The sequence below is a fragment of the Colletes latitarsis genome, unplaced genomic scaffold (genome assembly GCF_051014445.1).
Source record: "Colletes latitarsis isolate SP2378_abdomen unplaced genomic scaffold, iyColLati1 scaffold0024, whole genome shotgun sequence".
NCBI classification, from domain to species: Eukaryota; Metazoa; Arthropoda; class Insecta; order Hymenoptera; family Colletidae; genus Colletes; species Colletes latitarsis.
The window spans coordinates 311,057-333,754 of record NW_027488374.1 but is presented as its reverse complement, the minus strand read 5'-3'; positions in this window follow the sequence as shown (position 1 = coordinate 333,754).

Genomic DNA, 22,698 nt, shown 5'->3' with positions numbered 1-22,698 from the left:
GGCTCGTACTTTCGCAAATTTCTCATACTTGATGGCCTGATTCTGTGCTTTTTCCGGTTTGGATCACGTAGTAATGTGATAGCACACTGAAACAGTCCATTAAACCTGGTTTCGATCAATATTTTAGAGGATAACGCATGTTAGGTCTAGGTTAGGCCTGGGATTTTCCCTCATCGGACACATACCTTCGCATTCTTCACATACTTGTTGAACGGATCCTGGGTATTTTTCTGGTTTGGATCACGTAGTGATGTGGTACCACACTGAAACAGTCCATTGAACCTGGTTTCGATCATTATTTTAGAGGATAACGCATGTTAGATCTAGGTTAGGCCTGGGATTTGCCCTCATCAGACACATACTTTCGCATGCGTCACATACTTGTTGAACAGATCCTGGGCTTTTTCTGTTTTGGATCACGTAGTAATGTGGTACCACACTGAAACAGTCGATTAAACCTGGTTTCGATCAATATTTTAGAGGATAACGCATGTTCTGTCTAGGTTAGGCCTGGGATTTGCCCTCATCAGACACACACTTTCGCATTCTTCACATACTTGTTGAACGGATCCTGGGTTTTTTGTGGTTTGGATCACGTAGTAATGTGGTACCACACTGAAACAGTCAATTAAACCTGGTTTCCATCAATATTTTAGAGGACAACGCAAGTTATGTCTAGGTTAGGCCTGTGATTTGCCCTCATCAGACACATACTTTCGCATTCTTCACATACTTGTTGAACGGATCCTGGGTTTTTTCTGGTTTGGATCACGTAGTAATGTGGTAGCACACTGAAACAGTCCATTAAACCTGGTTTCGAACAATATTTTTGAGGATAACGCATGTTAGGTCTAGGTTAGGCCTGGGATGTGCCCTCATCAGACACATACTTTCGCATTCGTCACATACTTGTTGAACGGGTCCTGGGTTTTTTGTGGTTTGGATCACGTAGTAATGCGGTACCACACTGAAACATTCAATTAAACCTGGTCTTGATAAATGTTTTAGCGGATAACGCATGTTGGGTCTGGGATAGGTCTGGAATTTGCCCTCATCAGGCTCATAGTTTCGCGTTTTTCACATTCTTGTTGAACAGATCCTGGGTTTTTTCTGGTTTGGATCACGTAGTAATGTGGTACCACACTGAAACAGTCCATTAAACCTGGTTTCGAACAATATTTTTGAGGATAACGCATGTTAGATCTAGGTTAGGCCTGGGATTTGCCCTCATCAGACACATACTTTCGCATTCGTCACATACTTGTTGAACGGATCCTGGGTTTTTTGTGGTTTGGATCACGTAGTAATGTCGTACCTCACTGAAGCAGTCCATTTAACCTGGTTTCGATCAATATTTTTGAGAATAACTCCTGTTAGGTCTAGGTTAGGTCTGGGATTTGCTCTTATCAGGCTCGTACTTTCGCAAATTTCTCATACTTGATGGCCAGATTCTGTGCTTTTTCTGGTTTGGATCACGTAGTAATGTGGTACCACACTGAAACAGTCGATTAAACCTGGTTTCGATCAATATCTTAGATGATAACGCTAGTTATGTCTGGGATAGGTCTGGGATTTGCCCTCGTCAGGTTCATACTTTTGCATTCTTCACATACTTGTTGAACGTATCCTGGGTTTTTTCTGGTTCGGATCACGTAGTAATGTGGTACCACACTGAAACTGTCGATTAAACCTGCTTTCGATCAATATTTTTGAGAATAACTCATGTTAGGTCTAGGTTAGGTCTGGGATTTGCTCTCATCAGGCTCGTACTTTCGCAAATTTCTCATACTTGATGGCCTGATTCTGTGCTTTTTCAGGTTTGGATCCCGTAGTAATGTGGTACCACACTGAAACAGTCCATTAAACCTGGTTTCGATCAATATTTTAGAGGATAACGCATGTTATGTCTAGGTTAGGCCTGTGATTTGCCCTCATCAGACACATACTTTCGCATTCTTCACATACTTGTTGAACGGATCCTGGGTTTTTTCTGGTTTGGATCACGTAGTGATGTGGTAGCACACTGAAACAGTCCATTAAACCTGGTTTCGAACAATATCTTTGAGGATAACGCATGTTAGATCTAGGTTAGGCCTGGGATTTGCCCTCATCAGACACATACTTTCGCATTCGTCACATACTTGTTGAACGGATCCTGGGTTTTTTGTGGTTTGGATCACGTAGTAATGCGGTACCACACTGAAACATTCAATTAAACCTGGTCTTGATAAATGTTTTAGCGGATAACGCATGTTGGGTCTGGGATAGGTCTGGAATTTGCCCTCATCAGGCTCAAAGTTTCGCGTTTTTCACATACTTGTTGAACAGATCCTGGGTTTTTTCTGTTTTGGATCACGTAGTAATGTGGTACCACACTGAAACAGTCCATTAAACCTGGTTTCGATCAATATTTTAGAGAATAACGCATGATAGGTCATGGTTAGGTCTGGGATTTGCTCTCATCAGGCTCGTACTTTCGCATATTTCTCATACTTGATGGCCAGATTCTGGACTTTTTCTGGTTTGGATCCTGTAGTACTGTGGTACCACACTGAAACAGTCCATTAAACCTGGTTTCGATCAATATTTAAGAGGATAACGCATGTTATGTCTAGGTTAGGTCTGGGATTTGCTCTTATCAGGCTCGTACTTTCGCAAATTTCTCATACTTGATGGCCAGATTCTGTGCTTTTTCAGGTTTGGATCACGTAGTAATGTGGTACCACACTGAAACATTCATTTAAACCTGGTCTTGATAAATATTTTAGAGGATAACACATGTTAGGTCTGGGTTAGGTGTAGGATTTGCCCTCATCAGGCTCATACTTTCGCATATTTCTCTTACTTGATGGCTAGATCCAGGGCTTTTTCTGGATTGGATCACGTAGTAATGTGGTACCACACTGAAACAGTCAATTAAACCTGGTTTCCAACAATATTTCAGAGGACAACGCAAGTTAGGTCTGGTATAGGTCTGGGATTTGCCCTCATCAGGGTCATATTTTCGCGTTCTTCACATACTTGTTGAACAGATCCTGGGTATTTTTCTGGTTTGGATCAGGTAGTAATGTGGTACCACACTGAAGCAGTCGATTAAGCCTGGTTTCGATCAATATTTTTGAGGATAACGCATGTTAGGTCTAGGTTAGGCCCGGGATTTGCCCTCATCAGGGTCATATTTCCGCGTTCTTCACATACTTGTTGAACAGATCCTGGGTTTCTTTTCTGGTTTGGATCACATAGTAATGTGGTACCACACTGAAACAGTCGATTCAACCTGCTTTCGATCAATATTTTTGAGAATAACTCATGTTAGGTCTAGGTTAGGTCTGGGATTTGCTCTCATCAGGCTCGTACTTCCGCAAATTTCTCATACTTGATGGCCTGATTCTGTGCTTTTTCCGGTTTGGATCACGTAGTAATGTGATAGCACACTGAAACAGTCCATTAAACCTGGTTTCGATGAATATTTTAGAGGATAACGCATGTTAGGTCTAGGTTAGGCCTGGGATTTTCCCTCATCGGACACATACCTTCGCATTCTTCACATACTTGTTGAACGGATCCTGGGTTTTTTGTGGTTTGGATCACATAGTAATGTGGTACCACACTGAAACTGTCGATTCAACCTGCTTTCGATCAATATTTTTGAGAATAACTCATGTTAGGTCTAGGTTAGGTCTGGGATTTGCTCTCATCAGGCTCGTACTTCCGCAAATTTCTCATACTTGATGGCCTGATTCTGTGCTTTTTCCGGTTTGGATCACGTAGTAATGTGATAGCACACTGAAACAGTCCATTAAACCTGGTTTCGATCAATATTTTTGAGGATAACGCAAGTTAGGTCTGGTATAGGTCTGGGATTTGCCCTCATCAGCGTCATATTTTCGCATTCTTCACATACTTGTTGAACGGATCCTGGGTTTTTTCTGGTTTGGATCACGTAGTGATGTGGTAGCACACTGAAACAGTCCATTAAACCTGGTTTCGAACAATATTTTTGAGGATAACGCATGTTAGATCTAGGTTAGGCCTGGGATTTGCCCTCATCAGACACATACTTTCGCATTCGTCACATACTTGTTGAACGGATCCTGGGTTTTTTGTGGTTTGGATCACGTAGTAATGCGGTACCACACTGAAACATTCAATTAAACCTGGTCTTGATAAATGTTTTTGCGGATAACGCATGTTGGGTCTGGGATAGGTCTGGAATTTGCCCTCATCAGGCTCATAGTTTCGCGTTTTTCACATACTTGTTGAACAGATCCTGGGTTTTTTCTGTTTTGGATCACGTAGTAATGTGGTACCACACTGAAACAGTCCATTAAACCTGGTTTCGATCAATATTTTAGAGAAGAACGCATGATAGGTCATGGTTAGGTCTGGGATTTGCTCTCATCAGGCTCGTACTTTCGCATATTTCTCATACTTGATGGCCTGATTCTGTGCTTTTTCTGGTTTGGACCCCGTAGTAATGTGGTACCACATTGAATCAATCCAATAAATCTGGTTTCGATCAATCCTTTAGAGGATGACGCATGTTATGTCTAGGTTAGGCCTGTGATTTGCCCTCATCAGACACATACTTTCGCATTCTTCACATACTTGTTGAACGGATCCTGGGTTTTTTCTGGTTTGGATCACGTAGTAATGTGGTAGCACACTGAAACAGCCCATTAAACCTGGTTTCGATCAATATTTTAGAGGATAACGCATGTTCTGTCTAGGTTAGGCCTGGGATTTGCCCTCATCAGACACATACTTCCGCATTCTTCACATACTTGTTGAACGGATCCTGGGTTTTTTCTGGTTTGGATCACGTAGTAATGTGGTAGCACACTGAAACAGTCCATTAAACCTGGTTTCGATCAATATTTTAGAGGATAACGCATGTTAGGTCTAGGTTAGGCCTGGGATTTTCCCTCATCAGACACATACTTTCGCATTCTTCACATACTTGTTGAACGGATCCTGGGTATTTTTCTGGTTTGGATCACGTAGTAATGTGGTAGCACACTGAAACACTCCATTAAACCTGGTTTCGATCAATATCTTAGAGGATAACGCATGTTAGGTCTAGGTTAGTCCTGGGATTTTCCCTCATCAGACACATACTTTCGCATTCTTCACATACTTGTTGTACAGATCCTGGGTTTTTTTCTGGATTGGATCACGTAGTAATGTGGTACCACACTGAAACAGTCAATTAAACCTGGTTTCCTTCAATATTTTTGAGAATAACGCATGTTAGATCTAGGTTAGGCCTGGGATTTGCCTTCATCAGACACATACTTTCGCATTCGTCACATACTTGTTGAACGGATCCTGGGTTTTTTGTGGTTTGGATCACGTAGTAATGTGGTACCACACTGCAGCATTCAACTAACCTGGTCTTGATAAATATTTTAGAGGATAACGCATGTTAGGTCTGGGATAGGTCTAGGATTTGCCCTCATCAGGCTCATACTTTCGCATATTTCTGATACTTCATGGCTAGATCCAGGGCTTTTTCTGGATTGGATCACGTAGTAATGTGGTACCACACTGAAACAGTCAATTAAACCTGGTTTCCATCAATATTTTAGAGGACAACGCAAGTTAGGTCTGGGATAGGTCTGGGATTTGCCCACATCAGGGTCATATTTTCGCGTTCCTCACATACTTGTTGAACAGATCCTGGGTATTTTTCTGGTTTGGACCACGTAGAAATATGGTACCACACTGAAACAGTCCATTAAACCTGGTTTCGATCAATATTCTTGAGGATAACGCATGTTAGATCTAGGTTAGGCCTGGGATTGGCCCTCATCATACACATACTTTCGCATTCGTTACATACTTGTTGAACGGATCCTGGGTTTTTTCTGGTTTGGATCACGTAGTAATGTGGTACCACACTGAAACATTCATTTAAACCTGGTCTTGATAAATATTTTAGAGGATAACGCATGTTAGATCTGGGTTATGTCTAGGATTTGCCCTAATCAGGCTCATAATTCCGCATATTTCTCATACTTCATGGCTAGATCCTGGGCTTTTTCTGGATTGGATCACGTAGTAATGTGGTACCACTCTGAAACAGTAAATTAAACCTAGTTTCGATCAATATTTTAGAGGAAAACGCAAGTTAGGTCTGGGATAGGTCTGGGATTTGCCCTCATCAGGGTCATATTTTCGCATTTTTGACATACTTGTTGAACACATCCCTGGCATTTTCTGGTTTGGACCCCCTAGAAATGTGGTACCACACTGAAACATTCAATTAAACCTGGTACTGATAAATATTTTTGAGGGTAACGCATGTTAGGTCTAGGTTGGGCCTGGGATTTTCCCTCATCAGACACATACTTTCGCATTCTTCACATACTTGTTGAACGGATCCTGGGTTTTTTCTGGTTTGGATGGCGTAGTAATGTGGTAGCACACTGAAACAGTCCATTAAACCTGGTTCCTATCATCATTTTAGAGAATAACTCATGTTAGGTCTAGGTTAGGTCTGGGATTTGCCCTCATCAGGTTCATATTTTCGCGTTCTTCACATACTTGTTGAACGGATCCTGGGTTTTTGTGGTTTGGATCACGTAGTAATGCGGTACCACACTGAAACATTCACTTAAACCTGGTCTTGATAAATGTTTTAGCGGATAACGCATGTTGGGTCTGGGATAGGTCTGGAATTTGCCCTCATCAGGCTCATAGTTTCGCGTTTTTCACATACTTGTTGAACAGATCCTGGGTTTTTTTCTGTTTTGGATCACGTAGTAATGTGGTACCACACTGAAACAGTCCATTAAACCTGGTTTCGATCAATATTTTAGAGAATAACGCATGATAGGTCATGGTTAGGTCTGGGATTTGCTCTCATCAGGCTCGTACTTTCGCATATTTCTCATACTTGATGGCCAGATTCTGGACTTTTTCTAGTTTGGATCCTGTAGTAATGTGGAACCACACTGAAACAGTCCATTTAACCTGGTTTCGATCAATATTTTAGAGGATAACGCATGTTATGTCCAGGTTAGGCCTGGGATTTGCCCTCATCACACACATACTTTCGCATTCGTCACATACTTGTTGAACGGATCCTGGGTTTTTTGTGGTTTGGATCACGTAGTAATGCGGTACCACACTGAAACAGTCCATGAAACCTGGTTTCGATCAATATTTTAGAGGATAACGCATGTTATGTCTAGGTTAGACCTGTGATTTGCCCTCATCAGACACATACTTTCGCATTCTCCTCATACTTGTTGAACAGATCCTGGGTTTTTTCAGGTTTGGATCACGTAGTAATGTGGTACCACACTGAAACATTCAATTAAACCTGGTACTGATAAATATGTTTGAGGGTAACGCATGTTAGGTCTAGGTTGGGCCTGGGATTTTCCCTCATCAGACACATACTTTCGCATTCTTCACATACTTGTTGAACGGATCCTGGGATTTTTCTGGTTTGGATGGCGTAGTAATGTGGTAGCACACTGAAACAGTCCATTAAACCTGGTTTCTATCATCATTTTAGAGAATAACTCATGTTAGGTCTAGGTTAGGTCTGGGATTTGCCCTCATCAGGTTCATATTTTCGCGTTCTTCACATACTTGTTGAACAGATCCTGGGTTTTTTCTGGCTTGGATGACGTAGTAATGTGGTACCACACTGAAACAGTCCATTAAACCTGGTTTCCATCAATATTTTAGAGGACAACGCAAGTTAGGTCTGGTATAGGTCTGGGATTTGCCCTCATGAGGGTCATATTTTCGCGTTCTTCACATACTTGTTGAACAGATCCTGGGTATTTTTCTGGTTTGGATCAGGTAGTAATGTGGAACCACACTGAAACAGTCGATTAAACCTGGTTTCGGTCAATATTTTTGAGGATAACTCATGTTAGGTCTAGGTTAGGCCTGGGATTTGCCCTCATCAGACACATACTCTCGCATTCGTCACATACTTGTTGAACGGATCCTGGGTTTTTTGTGGTTTGGATCACGTAGAAATGTGGTACCACACTGAAACAGTCAATTAAACCTGGTTTCCATCAATATTTTAGCGGATAACGCATGTTGGGTCTGGGATAGGTCTGGAATTTGCCCTCATCAGGCTCATAGTTTCGCGTTTTTCACATACTTGTTGAACACATCCTGGGTTTTTTCTGTTTTGGATCACGTAGTAATGTGGTACCACACTGAAACAGTCCATTAAACCTGGTTTCGATCAATATTTTAGAGAATAACGCATGATAGGTCATGGTTAGGTCTGGGATTTGCTCTCATCAGGCTCGTACTTTCGCATATTTCTCATACTTGATGGCCAGATTCTGGACTTTTTCTAGTTTGGATCCTGTAGTAATGTGGAACCACACTGAAACAGTCCATTTAACCTGGTTTCGATCAATATTTTAGAGGATAACGAATGTTATGTCCAGGTTAGGCCTGGGATTTGCCCTCATCACACACATACTTTCGCATTCGTCACATACTTGTTGAACGGATCCTGGGTTTTTTGTGGTTTGGATCACGTAGTAATGCGGTACCACACTGAAACAGTCCATGAAACCCGGTTTTGATCAATATTTTAGAGGATAACGCATGTTATGTCTAGGTTAGGCCTGTGATTTGCCCTCATCAGACACATACTTTCGCATTCTCCTCATACTTGTTGAACAGATCCTGGGTTTTTTCAGGTTTGGATCACGTAGTAATGTGGTACCACACTGAAACATTCATTTAAACCTGGTCTTGATAAATATTTTAGAGGATAACGCATGTTAGGTGTGGGTTAGGTCTAGGATTTGCCCTCATCAGACACATACTTTCGCATTCTCCACATACTTGTTGAACAGATCCTGGGTTTTTTCAGGTTTGGATCACGTAGTAATGTGGTACCACACTGAAACATTCAATTAAACCTGGTCTTGCAAAATATTTTAGAGGATAACGCATGTTAGGTCTGGGTTAGGTCTAGGATTTGCCCTCATCAGGCTCATACTTTCGCATGTTACTCATACTTGTTGGCTAGATCCAGGGCTTTTTCTGGATTGGATCACGTAGTAATGTGGTACCACACTGAAACAGTCAATTAAACCTGGTTTCCATCAATATTTTAGAGGAAAACGCATGTTCTGTCTAGGTTAGGCCTGGGATTTGCCCTCATCAGAGACATACTTTCGCATTTTCCACATACATGTTGGACTGATCCTGTGCTTTTTCTGGTTTGGATCCCGTAGTAATGTGGTACCACACTGAAACAGTCCATTAAACCTGGTTTCGATCAATATTTTAGAGGATGACGCATGTTATGGCTAGGTTAGGCCTGTGATTTGTCCTCATCAGACACATACTTTCGCATTCTTCACATACTTGTTGAACGGATCCTGGGTTTTTTCTGGTTTGGATCACGTAGTAATGTGGTAGCACACTGAAACAGTCCATTAAACCTGGTTTCGATCAATATTTTAGAGGATAACGCATGTTCTGTCTAGGTTAGGCCTGGGATTTGCCCTCATCAGACACATACTTTCGCATTCTTCACATACTTGTTGAACGGATCCTGGGTTTTTTCTGGTTTGGATCACGTAGTAATGTGGAACCACACTGAAACTGTCGATTAAACCTGCTTTCGATCAATATTTTTGAGAATACTTCATGTTAGGTCTAGGTTAGGTCTGGGACTTGCTCTCATCAGGCTCGTACTTTCGCATATTTCTCATACTTGATGGCCAGATTCTGGACTTTTTCTAGTTTGGATCCTGTACTAATGTGGAACCACACTGAAACAGTCCATTTAACCTGGTTTCGATCAATATTTTAGAGGATAACGAATGTTATGTCCAGGTTAGGCCTGGGATTTGCCCTCATCACACACATACTTTCGCATTCGTCACATACTTGTTGAACGGATCCTGGGTTTTTTGTGGTTTGGATCACGTAGTAATGCGGTACCACACTGAAACAGTCCATGAAACCCGGTTTTGATCAATATTTTAGAGGATAACGCATGTTATGTCTAGGTTAGGCCTGTGATTTGCCCTCATCAGACACATACTTTCGCATTCTCCTCATACTTGTTGAACAGATCCTGGGTTTTTTCAGGTTTGGATCACGTAGTAATGTGGTACCACACTGAAACATTCATTTAAACCTGGTCTTGATAAATATTTTAGAGGATAACGCATGTTAGGTGTGGGTTAGGTCTAGGATTTGCCCTCATCAGACACATACTTTCGCATTCTCCACATACTTGTTGAACAGATCCTGGGTTTTTTCAGGTTTGGATCACGTAGTAATGTGGTACCACACTGAAACATTCAATTAAACCTGGTCTTGCAAAATATTTTAGAGGATAACGCATGTTAGGTCTGGGTTAGGTCTAGGATTTGCCCTCATCAGGCTCATACTTTCGCATGTTACTCATACTTGTTGGCTAGATCCAGGGCTTCTTCTGGATTGGATCACGTAGTAATGTGGTACCACACTGAAACAGTCAATTAAACCTGGTTTCCATCAATATTTTAGAGGAAAACGCATGTTCTGTCTAGGTTAGGCCTGGGATTTGCCCTCATCAGAGACATACTTTCGCATTTTCCACATACATGTTGGACTGATCCTGTGCTTTTTCTGGTTTGGATCCCGTAGTAATGTGGTACCACACTGAAACAGTCCATTAAACCTGGTTTCGATCAATATTTTAGAGGATGACGCATGTTATGGCTAGGTTAGGCCTGTGATTTGTCCTCATCAGACACATACTTTCGCATTCTTCACATACTTGTTGAACGGATCCTGGGTTTTTTCTGGTTTGGATCACGTAGTAATGTGGTAGCACACTGAAACAGTCCATTAAACCTGGTTTCGATCAATATTTTAGAGGATAACGCATGTTCTGTCTAGGTTAGGCCTGGGATTTGCACTCATCAGACACATACTTTCGCATTCTTCACATACTTGTTGAACGGATCCTGGGTTTTTTCTGGTTTGGATCACGTAGTAATGTGGAACCACACTGAAACTGTCGATTAAACCTGCTTTCGATCAATATTTTTGAGAATACTTCATGTTAGGTCTAGGTTAGGTCTGGGACTTGCTCTCATCAGGCTCGTACTTTCGCAAATTTCTCATACTTGATGGCCTGATTCTGTGCTTTTTCTGGTTTGGACCCCGTAGTAATGTGGTACCACATTGAAACAATCCATTAAATCTGGTTTCGATCAATCTTTTAGAGGATGACGCATGTTATGTCTAGGTTAGGCCTGTGATTTGCCCTCATCAGACACATACTTTCGCATTCTTCACATACTTGTTGAACGGATCCTGGGTTTTTTCTGGTTTGGATCACGTAGTAATGTGGTAGCACACTGAAACAGTCCATTAAACCTGGTTTCGATCAATATTTTAGAGGATAACGCATGTTCTGTCTAGGTTAGGCCTGGGATTTGCCCTCATCAGACACATACTTCCGCATTCTTCACATACTTGTTGAACGGATCCTGGGTTTTTTCTGGTTTGGATCACGTAGTAATGTGGTAGCACACTGAATCAGTCCATTAAACCTGGTTTCGATCAATATTTTAGAGGATAACGCATGTTAGGTCTAGGTTAGGCCTGGGATTTTCCCTCATCAGACACATACTTTCGCATTCTTCACATACTTGTTGAACGGATCCTGGGTATTTTTCTGGTTTGGATCACGTAGTAATGTGGTAGCACACTGAAACAGTCCATTAAACCTGGTTTCGATCAATATCTTAGAGGATAACGCATGTTAGGTCTAGGTTAGTCCTGGGATTTTCCCTCATCAGACACATACTTTCGCATTCTTCACATACTTGTTGTACAGATCCTGGGTTTTTTTCTGGATTGGATCACGTAGTAATGTGGTACCACACTGAAACAGTCAATTAAACCTGGTTTCCTTCAATATTTTTGAGAATAACGCATGTTAGATCTAGGTTAGGCCTGGGATTTGCCTTCATCAGACACATACTTTCGCATTCGTCACATACTTGTTGAACGGATCCTGGGTTGTTTGTGGTTTGGATCACGTAGTAATGTGGTACCACACTGCAGCATTCAACTAACCTTGTCTTGATAAATATTTTAGAGGATAACGCATGTTAGGTCTGGGATAGGTCTAGGATTTGCCCTCATCAGGCTCATACTTTCGCATATTTCTCATACTTCATGGCTAGATTCGGGGCTTTTTCTGGATTGCATCACGTAGTAATGAAGTACAACACTGAAACAGTCAATTAAACCTGGTTTCCGTCAATATCTTAGAGGACAACGCAAGTTAGGTCTGGGATAGGTCTTGGATTTGCCCTCATCAGGCTCATACTTTCGCATGTTACTCATACTTGATGGCTAGATCCAGGGCTTTTTCTGGATTGGATCACGTAGTAATGTGGTACCACACTGAAACAGTCAATTAAACCTGGTTTCCATCAATATTTTAGAGGACAACGCAAGTTAGGTCTGGGATAGGTCTGGGATTTGCCCACATCAGGGTCATATTTTCGCGTTCTTCACATACTTGTTGAACAGATCCTGGGTATTTTTCTGGTTTGGACCACGTAGAAATATGGTACCACACTGAAACAGTCCATTTAACCTGGTTTCAATCAATATTCTTGAGGATAACGCATGTTAGATCTAGGTTAGGCCTGGGATTGGCCCTCATCAGACACATACTTCCGCATTCTTCACATACTTGTTGAACGGATCCTGGGTTTTTTCTGGTTTGGATCACGTAGTAATGTGGTAGCACACTGAATCAGTCCATTAAACCTGGTTTCGATCAATATTTTTGAGGGTAACGCATGTTAGGTCTAGGTTGGGCCTGGGATTTTCCCTCATCAGACACATACTTTCGCATTCTCCACATACATGTTGAACAGATCCTGGGTTTTTTCCTGTTTGGATCACGTAGTAATGTGGTACCACACTGAAACATTCAATTAAACCCGGTCTTGATAAATATTTTTGGGGGTAACGCATGTTAGGTCTAGGTTAGGCCTGGGATTTTCCCTCATCAGACACATACTTTCGCATTCTTCACATACTTGTTGAACGGACCCTTGGTTTTTTCTGCTTTGGATCACGTAGTAATGTGGTAGCACACTGAAACAGTCCATTAAACCTGGTTTCGATCAATATTCTTGAGGATAACGCATGTTAGATCTAGGTTAGGCCTGGGATTGGCCCTCATCATACACATACTTTCGCATTCGTCACATACTTGTTGAACGGATCCTGGGTTTTTTCTGGTTTGGATCACGTACTAATGTGGTACCACACTGAAACAGTCCATTAAACCTGGTTTCGATCAATATTTCAGAGAATAACGCATGTTAGGTCATGGTTAGGTCTGGGATTTGCCCTCATCAGGCTCGTAATTTCGCATATTTCTCATACTTGATGGCCAGATTCTGGGCTTTTTCTAGTTTGGATGCTGTAGTAATGTGGTACCACACTGAGACAGTCCATTTAACCTGGTTTCCATCAATATTTTAGAGGACAACGCAAGTTAGGTCTGGGATAGGTCTGGGATTTGCCCTCATCAGGGTCATATTTTCGCGTTCTTCACATACTTGTTGAACAGATCCTGGGTATTTTTCTGGTTTGGATCAGGTAGTAATGTGGTACCACACTGAAACAGTCGATTAAACCTGGTTTCGATCAATATTTTAGAGGACAACGCAAGTTAGGTCGGGGATAGGTCTGGGATTTGCCCTCATCAGGGTCATATTTTCGCGTTCTTCACATACTTGTTGAACAGATCCTGGGTATTTTTCTGGTTTGGATCAGGTAGTAATGTGGTACCACACTGAAACAGTCCATTAAACCCGGTTTCGATCAATATTTTAGAGGATAACGCATGTTCTGTCTAGGATAGGCCTGGGATTTGCCCTCATCAGACACATACTTTCGCATTCTTCACATACTTGTTGAACGGATTCCGGGTTTTTTCTGGTTTGGATCACGTAGTAATGTGGTAGCACACTGAAACAGTCCATTAAACCTGGTTTCGATCAATATCTTAGAGGATAACGCATGTTAGGTCTAGGTTAGGCCTGGGATTTTCCCTCATCAGACACATACTTTCGCATTCTTCACATACTTGTTGAACGGATCCTGGGTATTTTTCTGGTTTGGATCACGTAGTGATGTGGCACCACACTGAAAAAGTCCATTAAACCTGGTTTGGATCAATATTTTAGAGGATAACGCATGTTAGGTCTAGGTTAGGCCTGGGATTTGCCCTCATCAGACACATACTTTCGCATTCGTCACATACTTGTTAAACGGATCCTGGGTTTCTCGTGGTTTGGATCACGTAGTAATGTGGTACCACACTGAAACATTCAATTAAACCTGGTCTTGATAAATGTTTTAGAGGATAACGCATGTTGGGTCTGGGATAGCTCTGGGATTTGCCCTCATCAGGCTCATAGTTACGCGTTTTTCACATACTTGTTGAACAGATCCTGGGTTTTTTCTGGTTTGGATCACGTAGTAATGTGGTACCACACTGAAACAGTCCATTAAACCTGGTTTCGATCAATGTTTTAGAGAACAACGCATGTTAGGTCATGGTTAGGTCTGGGATTTGCTCTCATCCGGCTCGTACTTTCGCATATTTCTCATACTTGATGGCCAGATTCTGGACTTTTTCTAGTTTGGATCACGTAGTAATGTGGTAGCACACTGAAACAGTCCATTTAACCTGGTTTCAATCAATATTTTAGAGGATAGCGCATGTTATGTCTAGGTTAGGCCTGGGATTTACCCTCATCAGACACATACTTTCGCATTCTCCACATACTTGTTGAACAGATCCTGGGTTTTTTCAGGTTTGGATCACGTAGTAATGTGGTACCACACTGCAGCATTCAATTAAACCTGGTCTTGATAAATATTTTAGAGGATAACCCATGTTAGGTCTGGGATATGTCTGGGATTTGGCCTCATCAGGCTCATAGTATTGCGTTTCCCACATACTTGTTGAACAGATCCTGGGTTTTTTCTGGTTTGGATCACGTAGTAATGTGGTCGCACACTGAAACAGTCCATTTAACCTGGTTTCAATCAATATTTTAGAGGATAGCGCATGTTATGTCTAGGTTAGGCCTGGGATTTACCCTCATCAGACACATACTTTCGCATTCTCCACATACTTGTTGCACGGATCCTGGGTTTTTTGTGGTTTGGATCACGTAGTAATGTGGTACCACACTGAAACAGTCTATTAAACCTGGTCTTGATAAATATTTTAGAGGATAACCCATGTTAGTCTGGGATAGGTCTGGGATTTGGCCTGATCAGGCTCATAGTATTGCGTTTCTCACATACTTGTTGAACGGATCCTGGGTTTTTTCTGTTTTGGATCACGTAGTAATGTGGTACCACACTGAAACAGTCGATTAAACCTGGTTTCGATCAATATTTTAGAGGATAACGCAAGTTATGTCTGGGTTAGGTCCGGGATTTGCCCTCGTCAGGCTCATACATTCGTATTCTTCACATAATTGTTGTACAGATCCTGGGTTTTTTTCTGGATTGGATCACGTAGTAATGTGGTACCACACTGAAACAGTCAATTAAACCTGGTTTCCTTCAATATTTTTGAGAATAACGCATGTTAGATATAGGTTAGGCCTGGGATTTGCCCTCATCAGACACATACTTTCGCATTCGTCACATACTTGTTGAACGGATCCTGGGTTTTTTGTGGTTTGGATCACGTAGTAATGTGGTACCACACTGAAACATTCTATTAAACCTGGTCTTGATAAATATTTTAGAGGATAACCCATGTTAGGTCTGGGATAGGTCTGGGATTTGGCCTCATCAGGCTCATAGTATTGCGTTTCTCACATACTTGTTGAACAGATCCTGGGTTTTTTCTGGTTTGGATCACGTAGTAATGTGGTAGCACACTGAAACAGTCCATTTAACCTGGTTTCAATCAATATTTTAGAGGATAGCGCATGTTATGTCTAGGTTAGGCCTGGGATTTACCCTCATCAGACACATACTTTCGCATTCTCCACATACTTGTTGAACAGATCCTGGGTTTTTTCAGGTTTGGATCACGTAGTAATGTGGTACCACACTGCAGCATTCAATTAAACCTGGTCTTGATAAATGTTTTAGAGGATAACGCATGTTAGGTCTGGGTTAGTTCTAGGATTTGCCCTCATCAGGCTCATACTTTCGCATATTACTCATACTTGATGGCTAGATCCAGGGCTTTTTCTGGATTGGATCACGTAGTAATGTGGTACCACACTGAAACAGTCAATTAAACCTGGTTTCCATCAATATTTTAGAGGATAACGCATGTTTGGTCTAGGTTAGGCCTGGGATTTTCCCTCATCAGACACATACTTTCGCATTCTTCACATACCTGTTGAACGGGTCCTGGGTATTTTTCTGGTTTGGATCACGTAGTGATGTGGTACCACACTGAAAAAGTCCATTAAACCTGGTTTCGATCAATATTTTTGAAGATAACGCATGTTAGATCTAGGTTAGGCCTGGGATTTGCCCTCATCAGACACATACTTTCGCATTCGTCACATACATGTTGAACGGATCCTGGGTTTCTTGTGGTTTGGATCACGTAGTAATGTGGTACCACACTGAAACATTCAATTAAACCTGGTCTTGATAAATGTTTTAGAGGATAACGCATGTTGGGTCTGGGATAGGTCTGGGACTTGCCCTCATCATGCTCATAGTTTCGCGTTTTTCACATACTTGTTGAACAGATCCTGGGTTTTTTCTGGTTTGGATCACGTAGTAATGTGGTACCACACTGAAACAGTCCATTAGACCTGGTTTCGATCAATATTTTAGAGAATAACGTATGTTAGGTCATGGTTAGGTCTGGGATTTGCCCTCGTCAGGCTCATACTTTCGCATTCTTCACATACTTGTTGTACAGATCCTGGGTTTTTTTCTGGATTGGATCACGTAGCAATGTGGTGCAACACTGAAACAGTCAATTAAACCTGGTTTCCATCAGTATTTTAGAGGACAACGCAAGTTAGGTCTGGCATAGGTCTGGGATTTGCCCTCGTCAGGCTCATATTTCCGCGTTCTCCACATACTTGTTGAACAGATCCTGGGTATTTTTCTGGTTTGGATCAGGTAGTAATGTGGTACCACACTGAAATAGTCGATTAAACCTGGTTTCGACCAATATTTTAGAGGATAACGCAAGTTATGTCAGGGATAGGTCCGGGATTTGCCCTCGTCAGGCTCATATTTCCGCGTTCTCCACATACTTGTTGAACAGATCCTGGGTATTTTTCTGGTTTGGATCACGTAGTAATGTGGTACCACACTGAAATAGTCGATTAAACCTGGTTTCGACCAATATTTTAGAGGATAACGCATGTTAGATCTAGGTTAGGCCTGGGATTTGCCCTCATCAGGCTCATACTTTCGCATTCTTCACATACTTGTTGAACGGATCCTGAGTTTTTTCAGGTTTGGATCACGTAGTAATGTGGTAGCACACTGAAACAGTCCATTAAACCTGGTTTCGATCAATATTTTAGAGGATAACGCATGTTCTGTCTAGGTTAGGCCTGGGATTTTCCCTCATCAGACACATACTTTCGCATTCTCCACATACTTGTTGAACAGATCCTGGGTTTTTTCAGGTTTGGATCACGTAGTAATGTGGTACCACACTGCAGCATTCAATTAAACCTGGTCTTGATAAATGTTTTAGAGGATAACGCATGTTAGGTCTGGGTTAGTTCTAGGATTTGCCCTCATCAGGCTCATACTTTCGCATATTACTCATACTTGATGGCTAGATCCAGGGCTTTTTCTGGATTGGATCACGTAGTAATGTGGTACCACACTGAAACAGTCAATTAAACCTGGTTTCCATCAATATTTTAGAGGACAACACAAGTTGGGTCTGGTATAGGTCTGGGATTTGCCCTCATCAGGGTCATATTTTCGCGTTCTTCACATACTTGTTGAACAGATCCTGGGTATTTTTCTGGTTTGGATCAGGTAGTAATGTGGTACCACACTGAAACAGTCGATTAAACCTGGTTTCGATCAATATTTTTGAGGATAACTCATGTTAGGTCTAGGTTAGGCCCGGGATTTGCCATCATCAGGGTCATATTTCCGCGTTCTTCACATACTTGTTGACCAGATCCTGGATATTTTTCTGGATTAGATGACGTAGTAATGTGGTACCACACTGAAACAGTCCATTAAACCTGGTTTCCATCAATATTTTAGAGGACAACGCAAGTTAGGTCTGGGATAGGTCTGGGATTTGGCCTCATCAGGCTCATAGTATTGCGTTTCTCACATACTTGTTGAACAGATCCTGGGTTTTTTCTGGTTTGGATCACGTAGTAATGTGGTAGCACACTGAAACAGTCCATTTAACCTGGTTTCAATCAATATTTTAGAGGATAGCGCATGTTATGTCTAGGTTAGGCCTGGGATTTACCCTCATCAGACACATACTTTCGCATTCTCCACATACTTGTTGAACAGATCCTGGGTTTTTTCAGGTTTGGATCACGTAGTAATGTGGTACCACACTGCAGCATTCAATTAAACCTGGTCTTGATAAATGTTTTAGAGGATAACGCATGTTAGGTCTGGGTTAGTTCTAGGATTTGCCCTCATCAGGCTCATACTTTCGCATATTACTCATACTTGATGGCTAGATCCAGGGCTTTTTCTGGATTGGATCACGTAGTAATGTGGTACCACACTGAAACAGTCAATTAAACCTGGTTTCCATCAATATTTTAGAGGACAACACAAGTTGGGTCTGGTATAGGTCTGGGATTTGCCCTCATCAGGGTCATATTTTCGCGTTCTTCACATACTTGTTGAACAGATCCTGGGTATTTTTCTGGTTTGGATCAGGTAGTAATGTGGTACCACACTGAAACAGTCGATTAAACCTGGTTTCGATCAATATTTTTGAGGATAACTCATGTTAGGTCTAGGTTAGGCCCGGGATTTGCCATCATCAGGGTCATATTTCCGCGTTCTTCACATACTTGTTGACCAGATCCTGGATATTTTTCTGGATTAGATGACGTAGTAATGTGGTACCACACTGAAACAGTCCATTAAACCTGGTTTCCATCAATATTTTAGAGGACAACGCAAGTTAGGTCTGGGATAGGTCTGGGATTTGGCCTCATCAGGCTCATAGTATTGCGTTTCTCACATACTTGTTGAACAGATCCTGTGTTTTTTCTGGTTTGGATCACGTAGTAATGTGGTAGCACACTGAAACAGTCAATTTAACCTGGTTTCAATCAATATTTTAGAGGATGGCGCATGTTATGTCTAGGTTAGGCCTGGGATTTACCCTCATCAGACACATACTTTCGCATTCTCCACATACTTGTTGAACAGATCCTGGGTTTTTTCAGGTTTGGATCACGTAGTAATGTGGTACCACACTGCAGCATTCAATTAAACCTGGTCTTGATAAATATTTTAGAGGATAACGCACGTTAGGTCTGGGTTAGGTCTAGGATTTGCCCTCATCAGGCTCATACTTTCGCATATTACTCATACTTGATGGCTAGATCCAGGGCTTTTTCTGGATTGGATCACGTAGTAATGTGGTACCACACTGAAACAGTCAATTAAACCTGGTTTCCATCAATATTTTAGAGGATAACGCATGTTTGGTCTAGGTTAGGCCTGGGATTTTCCCTCATCAGACACATACTTTCGCATTCTTCACATACCTGTTGAACGGGTCCTGGGTATTTTTCTGGTTTGGTTCACGTAGTGATGTGGTACCACACTGAAAAAGTCCATTAAACCTGGTTTCGATCAATATTTTTGAAGATAACGCATGTTAGATCTAGGTTAGGCCTGGGATTTGCCCTCATCAGACACATACTTTCGCATTCGTCACATACATGTTGAACGGATCCTGGGTTTCTTGTGGTTTGGATCACGTAGTAATGTGGTACCACACTGAAACATTCAATTAAACCTGGTCTTGATAAATGTTTTAGAGGATAACGCATGTTGGGTCTGGGATAGGTCTGGGACTTGCCCTCATCATGCTCATAGTTTCGCGTTTTTCACATACTTGTTGAACAGATCCTGGGTTTTTTCTGGTTTGGATCACGTAGTAATGTGGTACCACACTGAAACAGTCCATTAGACCTGGTTTCGATCAATATTTTAGAGAATAACGTATGTTAGGTCATGGTTAGGTCTGGGATTTGCCCTCGTCAGGCTCATACTTTCGCATTCTTCACATACTTGTTGTACAGATCCTGGGTTTTTTTCTGGATTGGATCACGTAGCAATGTGGTGCAACACTGAAACAGTCAATTAAACCTGGTTTCCATCAGTATTTTAGAGGACAACGCAAGTTAGGTCTGGCATAGGTCTGGGATTTGCCCTCGTCAGGCTCATATTTCCGCGTTCTCCACATACTTGTTGAACAGATCCTGGGTATTTTTCTGGTTTGGATCAGGTAGTAATGTGGTACCACACTGAAATAGTCGATTAAACCTGGTTTCGACCAATATTTTAGAGGATAACGCAAGTTATGTCAGGGATAGGTCCGGGATTTGCCCTCGTCAGGCTCATATTTCCGCGTTCTCCACATACTTGTTGAACAGATCCTGGGTATTTTTCTGGTTTGGATCACGTAGTAATGTGGTACCACACTGAAATAGTCGATTAAACCTGGTTTCGACCAATATTTTAGAGGATAACGCATGTTAGATCTAGGTTAGGCCTGGGATTTGCCCTCATCAGGCTCATACTTTCGCATTCTTCACATACTTGTTGAACGGATCCTGAGTTTTTTCAGGTTTGGATCACGTAGTAATGTGGTAGCACACTGAAACAGTCCATTAAACCTGGTTTCGATCAATATTTTAGAGGATAACGCATGTTCTGTCTAGGTTAGGCCTGGGATTTTCCCTCATCAGACACATACTTTCGCATTCTCCACATACTTGTTGAACAGATCCTGGGTTTTTTCAGGTTTGGATCACGTAGTAATGTGGTACCACACTGCAGCATTCAATTAAACCTGGTCTTGATAAATGTTTTAGAGGATAACGCATGTTAGGTCTGGGTTAGTTCTAGGATTTGCCCTCATCAGGCTCATACTTTCGCATATTACTCATACTTGATGGCTAGATCCAGGGCTTTTTCTGGATTGGATCACGTAGTAATGTGGTACCACACTGAAACAGTCAATTAAACCTGGTTTCCATCAATATTTTACAGGACAACACAAGTTGGGTCTGGTATAGGTCTGGGATTTGCCCTCATCAGGGTCATATTTTCGCGTTCTTCACATACTTGTTGAACAGATCCTGGGTATTTTTCTGGTTTGGATCAGGTAGTAATGTGGTACCACACTGAAACAGTCGATTAAACCTGGTTTTGATCAATATTTTTGAGGATAACTCATGTTAGGTCTAGGTTAGGCCCGGGATTTGCCATCATCAGGGTCATATTTCCGCGTTCTTCACATACTTGTTGACCAGATCCTGGATATTTTTCTGGATTAGATGACGTAGTAATGTGGTACCACACTGAAACAGTCCATTAAACCTGGTTTCCATCAATATTTTAGAGGACAACGCAAGTTAGGTCTGGGATAGGTCTGGGATTTGGCCTCATCAGGCTCATAGTATTGCGTTTCTCACATACTTGTTGAACAGATCCTGGGTTTTTTCTGGTTTGGATCACGTAGTAATGTGGTAGCACACTGAAACAGTCAATTTAACCTGGTTTCAATCAATATTTTAGAGGATAGCGCATGTTATGTCTAGGTTAGGCCTGGGATTTACCCTCATCAGACACATACTTTCGCATTCTCCACATACTTGTTGAACAGATCCTGGGTTTTTTCAGGTTTGGATCACGTAGTAATGTGGTACCACACTGCAGCATTCAATTAAACCTGGTCTTGATAAATATTTTAGAGGATAACGCATGTTAGGTCTGGGTTAGGTCTAGGATTTGCCCTCATCAGGCTCATACTTTCGCATATTACTCATACTTGATGGCTAGATCCAGGGCTTTTTCTGGATTGGATCACGTAGTAATGTGGTACCACACTGAAACAGTCAATTAAACCTGGTTTCCATCAATATTTTAGAGGATAACGCATGTTTGGTCTAGGTTAGGCCTGGGATTTTCCCTCATCAGACACATACTTTCGCATTCTTCACATACCTGTTGAACGGGTCCTGGGTATTTTTCTGGTTTGGATCACGTAGTGATGTGGTACCACACTGAAAAAGTCCATTAAACCTGGTTTCGATCAATATTTTTGAAGATAACGCATGTTAGATCTAGGTTAGGCCTGGGATTTGCCCTCATCAGACACATACTTTCGCATTCGTCACATACATGTTGAACGGATCCTGGGTTTCTTGTGGTTTGGATCACGTAGTAATGTGGTACCACACTGAAACATTCAATTAAACCTGGTCTTGATAAATGTTTTAGAGGATAACGCATGTTGGGTCTGGGATAGGTCTGGGACTTGCCCTCATCATGCTCATAGTTTCGCGTTTTTCACATACTTGTTGAACAGATCCTGGGTTTTTTCTGGTTTGGATCACGTAGTAATGTGGTACCACACTGAAACAGTCCATTAGACCTGGTTTCGATCAATATTTTAGAGAATAACGTATGTTA